Source organism: Pinus tabuliformis, chromosome 3_2, assembly GCF_031772625.1.
Source record: "Pinus tabuliformis cultivar Carrire ecotype Pingquan chromosome 3_2, CPIR1, whole genome shotgun sequence".
Taxonomy (NCBI): domain Eukaryota; kingdom Viridiplantae; phylum Streptophyta; class Pinopsida; order Pinales; family Pinaceae; genus Pinus; species Pinus tabuliformis.
This window is the reverse complement of record NC_142302.1, coordinates 1092257690-1092267234: the sequence shown is the minus strand read 5'-3', so window position 1 is coordinate 1092267234 and position 9545 is coordinate 1092257690. Positions and strand designations below refer to the sequence as shown.

Below are 9545 nucleotides of genomic sequence, written 5' to 3'. Positions count from 1 at the left end.
CCTTATATTTTATGGAGTGGTTATGTTGTCATGAGTAAATACTTTGGCTTTGGTCTAGCCTTATTTATAAAGCTACCAGACTCCAACTGAAATAATGTACACTTGAGAATTCATGTCTTCTCCTTTTTGAGCAGTTATAAAGAGATCCCGTTGCCAATTGTCTTTTGGAGTAGTTTACTAGTCATCATTGACTTTGCCACTGTACTTGCAGAACTAATCATAACTTTCATAAAGAACCGTGTTCTGTGTATGGATTATCTCAAATTCGTCTGATTTTACTACAATTTAACTTTTGTCTTCAAATAGTATATAAATCTAATGTGATGATTGCAAACAAACTCAAATTTCTTATCAACAAAGACAACTTCAGGGAAACAATGAGGCTATATTAAGAGATATGCAAGTGGTGAGTAAGAAGCTGGATGTTGTATTAGAGATTATTGTCATCGGTGCATACTTCAAACAGGACCTTATGCAGAATGTTTCTAGCCTATTATCCATAACAATGGATTCAAGTGTCAGTCTTTTATTATCCTTCACACCGCATTTGTTACAGGTTATTTTCACCTTACAATGTTTTAGGAAGCTGTGAATGTTGTCTCTATTATATGAACATAGTTAAACGCCTAATGAACACATTTATAATGCTATTATAGATTATTATTGCTAGTAAATTAAACACAATAATCACACTTTTGACTAAAAACTTAAGAAGTGCTATACAGGCTTGCTTGATGCCTAAACAGATCACATTCAACTAGTAACTTTGAAGAAAGAATAATATCAGTTAATTTTATATAGCATAAGTCATTTATTTATAGTATATGGATCACACAACGGTTTCCTAAAATCGTACACATTTTATTATTTGAACTTTGAAGAGTTGTCATTCAGATTTTTAAGATTGTTGTTTCTTTTTGTTTTATTAACTATTTCCTTTTAACTTTTCCCAGGTTCTGTGTCGTGGAACTCATCCATTCCTAAATTTGAAAAAAGGAAAAAATAATAAAACAAAGGGAAATGACAGTTAGTACCAGAACCTTCCAGGAAATGTCTAGGCAACATTTGTTAGCATAGGAAAAATCTGGGAAAGTGTTCCCCAGATGTTTCCTAGGCATTTCTATACCTTTTTTTGTAGCATTTCCTGTATGGAAATGAAGACAAATTCAGATGTTTTTAGTTACATAAAGCATAATATTGCTTGTATAACATGCTGGCTGGGTTGTGGTCTGGTGGTAAGGATTGGAGCACTAACTGCTGCAAGACCTGGTTTCAAAATTCAGTTTGCTTGGCTAGGATGATAGCCTGACCAAGACTCTGGAGTGGCATTCTCCTGCTTCTTCTTCTTGTTATATATATATATATAGAGAGAGAGAGAGATAGAGAGAGAGAGAGAGAGATAACAGTCTAGTACATGAATGTAAAAGAACTACCACATGAAAAATATATAAAGTAAAATTCAGATGCATTATATAATCCCCAAAATATACATTATCCTACAATAATAAGTTTATGAATGAGGAGAATAATTACGGGTTAGATTTGTCAATGCCTAAAATAGAAAAATGACTAAACTATATCAAGTTTAAATATGACTTATTTTAATAGTCTGCTACAATACTAATCTGTGACCAAGTTTATGGGCAAGGATGATCACCTTTGATCTGCACTGTTTAGAGAACACATTGAAAAGACTTTGGAGAATGTCAACAAATGTGGAAGCCCCTTGAATGTACTCTAAAACACAGTGAAAGCCATGGAAGGGAAACTTGACATGTGGAGGGAAATACTATATGTTCAGGAAGGAAACATGAGATTATTATTTTATTTTATAAGGTTCTTTTTGTCAGGGGAGGGTGGGCAACCATCATTGACTGCGGGACATAAATATTCGGTTGTTTTGCTTTGATGTATCAAAAAGGTTTTGAGGAAGAGTAGGCAAAAGGTAGAGGCTATTTCATTTTTCGATACTGTTGTAAATGCCTCTTTTCATATCTGCAGTATTCTATTTTGTTTTAGTTTCCATACAAACAGTTGAGTTGGAAGGAACTATATTGCTCCTTTAAATGCCTTCGCCCACTTTTAGATATCTCAGTGTCATTGCTTGAAAGTAGGTTTGTCATGTATGCATGCCTAAGATTGATTACAATTGATTAGATGACTTCAGTAGTCAAATCTCTGGACAGCAATCATGCTCGAGTCTTAATGGTTAAAGAGGGAACCAAAGAAGCGCATTAACTAAATTGTCGCTGTCATTATTTGAATTTGTCAAGGAGACTATCTGATTCCCATGGGTGCTTAGCCTCATATTAGTCTTGTATTTTAAGGAATTGCACTGCATTCAATTTTTTTTGCATTGCTTCAATTTGCTGATGCTAATGTGATATGTGCTGTGTATTTGGTTCTTGCCAGTTTCTTCCCCCTAGGGCCTTCCCTATTGTAGGCAAAGTTCAAACTGTTATTTCCTGATGATGTTCTTCATTACCCCTATTAAACTGTCACTGCTGATATTCGTCCATGGTGATGAGGTTTTCACTTGTCTATCTCTTTGATTGGAAACTATCTACATTATATTCAAGCTGCTCCTGTTTAGATTGATTTATAGGAAATCTGGGAACTCTACTCGGGAGGTAATTGAATAAGAAATTTGCATTTTTCTGACTTTTAGATGGGTGTCACTGCATGTACAGTATATATCCAGGCTTACAATTTGTTATTAGAAAGTGGATTCTCCACATGGCACAAATTAAACCATGAAATTAAATTCCAATGCTTGTATGTTCAGCAGTAATGGAACATTTTCCAAATCCTAGAGGCAACCTCAAATACGATAAGCACAGAGAATTTGACAATCCGATTTCAATCCATGGAGTGTTTCCTGATGATTACATGCATGATTGTTATTCTTAATTTTGATGGAGAAAGTTCACAGGAGATATTGACCACATCCATGTCCCGCTATTAGGAAGCATTGGTTTAAGTATTTTCAATGTTGCTTTATGGATTTATGTGAATGCAACATCGTTTGGGGGATTGAACTTGTCAACTACTGCTTCTTGCCCCTTGTTTCTATACTCTTAAAGCTATACTTGGACTCTATCAACATACAAATATTTCTTTACTGTTGTTTTCTAAAATTTACTGGAATATATTACTTGTGAATCTGTGATATAATCAAAATAGATTGCTTCTTTTTCTTTCTGTGTTAGCATTGTGAAAATTTATTTTGTAATTACTAATTATTCTCGTGTTCTCATTCTGCAGGCTTTTGAAGCAAAGCAAATAATGGCTAGCATTTATAGCCTGTTTATCATTAATAAATCTGGTGGTCTGATCTTTTACAAGGTAGATTTTACTGCTAATTGACCCATACGGTTCGATTATATTCATGGTTTCTTGATATTGTTACAAGTTGGTCTCCCATGATCTGCACCACAGCTTTATATAGTGCATGAAGAAGAGATGTTAGCATGCAATACAATGTGCATTGCATATAGCAAATGCATCATTCTTGGACTGTGAAGGAAGTGGTTAGTCATTCTTCCAATTGGATGTGTCAATGAGGGGATGGAGTACGATCATCAAACCTCCCAAACAACTGAAACTCATATGGTCAATACCACTCGATGGTCATAGCCTTTCTTCATGTGGTTGAATTTCATATTATGCTGGTTCAGCAAGTTGTGCTTCCAATGCCTGTCATACCTATCATCACTCATAATGTGATAAATAATGATTTGGTCATTTAATACCTCAAATGTCATCGAATACCAGTACAGTTATTTAAGGCTAACATTATTTAAGGCCTCTGAGGCTCGATTGATTGATTCATAAAATATGAGAGTCAATAAAGGTAGAGCCATTGTAGCATATGATCACCAACTATATGGACACAATTTAAGGTTCACGATAATGCAATTAGGTAAGGATGCATCTTCCTCTTTCTGCATTATTATGGTAGTTTCAAGTTTCAACTTTCATGGTAGAGAGCACAATAACAGGGCTTGTGACAAGGCTATTTCCATAGATAGGACTTGCAAGTTATAGTTGAAAAAATAACCTGATTTGCATAGTGAGTTCAGTGTCTGTGACAGGCTTCATGTATTATATGGACATTTCCAAGATGATTGGATTGCTCAATCAGGAAAATAATCTATGGTTTTGTATTTTGTCTATTAGATTTTTTTAATATATATATATATATATATTTTATGTTGATTCTTACTAAACATTTTTTTAAATAGGGCTTACCACTTGAGGTGTCGAAAAATCACACAAATTATTAAAACATAAATTCCTTCAATATGTATCTATGTTTAGTCTATGTATAACATGCTCAGTTTATCCTCTTGGTCATCATATTCATCCTGATTCCTAACAATGTTTGAGTGGGTACAATGTTTTCTGGTCAGTTATGCTTATTATCGAACGTGATTTTCATTCTTTGGATATTTGTATGGTCACTATCTCCCATTCAGTATCATGATGACATACGCTGCAACAATGACTCTCACAATGCGTCTCTGACCTACTATGTATGCATAACCATAACCATAACAATACATGCATAACAAACATACAGACAATAACATGCATAACGAACACGTATATAACTGACATGTATGCATGACAAACACATCCCAACAACAACATCAACCTTTACATGACGACGCAACTATAACAATGACCATCATCGTGCATACATATCAAGCACATATACAACCTTCATGTATGCATGACAACCACATTCTGCCCATCGAGTCCAAGGGTTGAACTATGCTTTGATATCATTCTGTAACACCCTTCTCCCACACTTACTCAAGCTTATTGGTCCATCGGGGTAAATATGTGACGAAGAGTTACCATGATATGACTCAACCTCCTCGATCACCTTAAGGAAGTGGAATCGACAAACCAAAACCTTACTAACCTTCCTCAGAGGCTATAAGACCCACAAGAGCTAAACCACCCCTCCAGGTGCCCAAACCCTGAGTCAGATTGCTTTTTCACTAACAAAACTCCCAGTCGCATGCACAAGTCTGCATCCATGCGATTGTAGGCCTCTAGTCGCTCCCATAAGATTGCAAGGGAGAGACTATAGTCTTTTTCAGCCAATTATGTGCCTACTACCATCTCTAGACCACTACCCAAAACTTGATGAGACTTTCCAAGACAAAAAATGACACCAAAACAAAGCCTCTAACACAAAACTTGATCAAGGACTTGACCTAACCATTACAGATATTTTGTCAAACACATGATGAACATGAAATCTACAGGTCACAAATACACATTTGAACATAGGGGTCTCATACGTATCTGAGAATCATCAAGAAGGTCTAATTACCTCTCATATTATCTGAAACAACAGCTATTAGGTTATGCATTCGATAACCAATCGCATATTCATCAAACATTTCAAGAGACATGAACAATATGCATCATATAACCAACTAATAACCAACATATAACCCAACAATAATCAACATATAACCATGGAAACTCGTCCATAATGTCACCATCATAATCAATACATATGCTCATAGATCACAATAGAAAATGTCTCTTATTAACATATGAAAATTCCAACTAAGTCAAGTACTTTCACGTAACACTCAACCATAGACTGGGCTGAACCAAATCTTTCTTTCAACCAATCACCCCTGTGCCGTATTCCAAGCATGAATGTGGGATCTCATGAAACAAATCAACCAAAATCAAACCAGAGCTTCTAGCGGACATACCACCTCAACCCTCATCCAATGATTCCACTTAACGGTCAGACATCAGATCTCTACCCAAGCTGTCTAGGGCTTCAGAGTGTTTGTTCCAACCCTGCTCTAGGACTAATAACTCAACCCACATTTACCGTTGGGCTTCCAGAGTGTTTGACCAACCAAGGATTCAGGACTAGCATCTCAACCCACAATTGTCGTTGGGCTTCCAAAGCATTTGTCCAACCAAGGATACAGGACTAGTAACTAAACCCACCGAGGGCTCTAGAGAATTTTTCCAACCAATGCTTCCAGGACTAGTAACTTAACCCAAGTTGTTACAGGACTTCCAGAGCGTTTGTCCAACCAAGGCTTCTAGGAACTAATAACTCAATCCACAACCATAAGGAACATGAGCACCAACTAGAAAACAAAAGGGAAAACCCAAAACACCATAACTATCCAAGAAATGGAAAGGCTAGGGAAAACCACTGTCAATCCAGGCAATCCTCCACGCCAATGACAACTCATAACCAAGAAACCACATGCATGCGCCATGCATGCAAAGACTACTAAAGAAACCATACATGCAACTCAATATCTACAATGCAATCCAACTGTAGTCATTGATCCACTAGTTCCCTTGTGCTCTCCCACTATTCCTTTACCTTCTTTTTCCAAATCCAAAGTATGCCACCATGCTCCAAGAATGTTCCAAGAAACTCTAAGTTTGCAAGAGTAAGAGAGAGAGAGAGTATAGATAGAGAGCTCCAAGCTAGAATTGATAAAAGTTTGTGAATTGATCCTCAAAAGCCTTTTTATCATTAAGACCTATAATTTCTTCAATTTCCTTGAATTTCCTCTTCAATTGCAATATGTGACCTTTCACTTTCCTTTTTTTTTTCTTCTTAATTTTCCATTATTTTCATAAATACATTCCAATTAATGCATCATTGCCTTTGCCAAATGAACACCCACTAAGATATTTTTCCCAACATTTAGCTTGAAATACGTGTCCCATGACTTTGGTCTTATTTTGCCTTTATTACATGAACTTTTAATCCGGGGTTGTTATAAGGACAACGTTGTCACCCAGATTTATTGGGCCATTTAAAATTATGGAAATAATTAGACGTCTTTCCTATCATTTTGCACTATCACCCCACTTGCATAAAATTCATAATGTTTTTCATGTATTTGTACTAAAACACTACATAGCTATGAATCTCATAAACTTCAATGGAAGGAACTACAGGTATTGGACGAGAGAATTGTCATGGTTGAACCATTACGTATACTAGATCATAAGGTCTGACAACTCAGTGGTCGCTTGGTGGACCAAGCTAAGGTCCAGTGGGATAAGTATAGTCCTAGATATGCTACATGGGAAGACATAGAGACCATGCGTCAAAATTATCTTTGGTTTTTTTTTGTTTTAAAGCACTTGAAAGTTTATTTTGTATATCCTTACTTTTGTTAGCCATATTCATGAGACTATCATTTTGAGCTTATCTGTAATTGAAGAGTTACACATAAGACTATAATTTCAAATGATTATGTTTTTTCATGTATGCTTGACTAAATGTGCACATATTGTTGGTACATGGATACCAATGTGAATTATGTTATGAATGAGGTTTTTACATATTATGTTTTACTTATGAGTATGCATGATTGTGTTAAAGGCCATAGATTTATTATTATTGATGAGATGGATATAATTATAGTAATCATGCTTGATTATTTGATGTGAAAGTTAATTTGTAGGTATATTGGCTAGATGTAGCCAAGTTATGTTATACGAACTTAAAAATCAATATCATAAATGTCAACAAAATATGAATGTTGGGATTATTTGAATATATTTTGGTTACGAATCTATCGATGTTTATGTTATGATGTGTGAACAAATATTTATGTTGCAAATGTTATCGTTACCTAAACTGACTACGTGATGACAAAACTCCAAGAACAATTGAGGCTTAATGAGATTCCAGGTTAGGGTGTTAACCCTAGTCCTATTAGGAGGGGTGGAGGTGCTTTCCTCTATTTATCTTCCAAAACTTGGAGCCATGGGAGGATTGTCCAAGTCACTCTCCCTTAAACGTGTGATGACAATTGTGAAATGCCTACTAGGGAAGTTAGCTCGATGTAGTCGATGCTTCCACCCTTAGGGTTTTACGGATAGTTAGGTCAGTGTAGCTAACGTTGTGGCATATTCTAATAGAGGATGGATAAGGAGGGGGTGGAAGAGATTAGGGTGGATAGGATGATTCTAGGATAGCTTCAGAACTTTGCTTGGGCAGGGTATGGTTATTAATGTTGCAACCAACAAATTATCAGAATACAAATTCTAAATGTCATCACATTATGATTGAGAATATAATCAAATAATTGCTAATATATTATATAAAGCCTAACTTTAGGACAATTTTCTTAAAGAGGGGTGTGTGTAATGACCCATCTTGAGTTATCAATGGAATATGATTATTAACATGTATACAAGGCATGTGTATGTTAGCTACATATGCACACATTGCACTAGTATACATACCAATTTGACTATATAAAATGTCTAAGTGTATGGAAAATGAATTAATTATTAAATGCATTAATTAATATCCTAATTATCAAATACTACAATAAAAAAGGTTAATTTAATTTCATTAATATTATTTTAATTAAATAATAAATTATTATTATAATAATAATTGAAGAAGACATGCCCATGTATGTTAAAGGAGAAAGGGAAGAACTCTATAAAGATCCTCGCCCTAAGTTGGTTGACAAAGTACAATAAACTTCATTTAATATATTTAATTAAAAGAAAGCATAATTGACTCAAGGAATATTATATAAATGATTTTGGATAAGAACGAATTGGATTGGGTCGTATTAGGGTGGGGTCTTTTCAAAGGGAAGAAACCTTCCACATAAAACAAAATCCAAAATGGGAAGGAAGGACCTTTTTTTTACACGGAAATTTAGACCAGACCAAGGCACGAGGTGGGTGGGGAGATTTGAGAATTTTGGGAGACAAACTTTGTGAGTTGCAGGAGAATAGAGTATGAGCCTTGGGGCTCAATATTTTGATGATTCACCAGTGTAATTTCGGTACTATTCTTGGAGTTTTGGGCATAGGGGCTAGAATGCTTTGGTCATCGAAGTCTTATGGGTCTCAGAGTTGGAGAGGCTTGTCCCAAATTAGTTGGTTGGAATCAGTTGGGTTGGAAGTGAAGTGAGAGTTCAGGACTTGGATTTAGCCAAGGGTCGACATAAACTAGGAGAAATAAGGTATGAGGGGATGTTTAATTTGGTATGTCTAGAAATGAACTTGATTGTGAACGAAATTTGTTAAAAAAAAAGGAAAGCTTAGTACTAGGTCTTCCAAGATCCCTCCCTCATGACCATGGACATTAGAGAAAAATTGGTGTGGTGGTTGATATCTTGAAAAGAGGAATGCTGGAGAAAGGTCATTAGATTCAAATATATCTCCACAGATTGATTAATTTGCTTGGAATCCCCTTCTTATGTTTGTGGGGGATCTGCAATTTGGAATCTCATATCATTAAATTCCTTTTAAATAAAGAGCATTTAAGATGGATATTAGAAGATGACACACTCGTCAATGTATGGCATAGTGGGATCCTTATATTCCCTCCTTTGGATCGAAAATAGCTGCTTTGCCTCCTTTACAACTGGTTAACATCTCAAGGAAAACATTCAATAGCTGATATCTCTCGATGGACTAGTCATGGAAGGTGGTCAGGTTGGGACCATAATTCTATATTGAGGTCTCTGAGAAATGATACTCACTTATTAGAAACTCAT

The 9545-nt window shown here is 35.5% G+C and overlaps 1 protein-coding gene across 1 annotated transcript in view; it reads left to right on the top strand.

Annotated features, from left to right (window-relative positions):
* Window positions 1–9545, top strand: part of LOC149184478 (SNARE-like superfamily protein) — a 240074-nt gene that overhangs the window by 27732 nt on the left and 202797 nt on the right. The window lies entirely within an intron of this gene.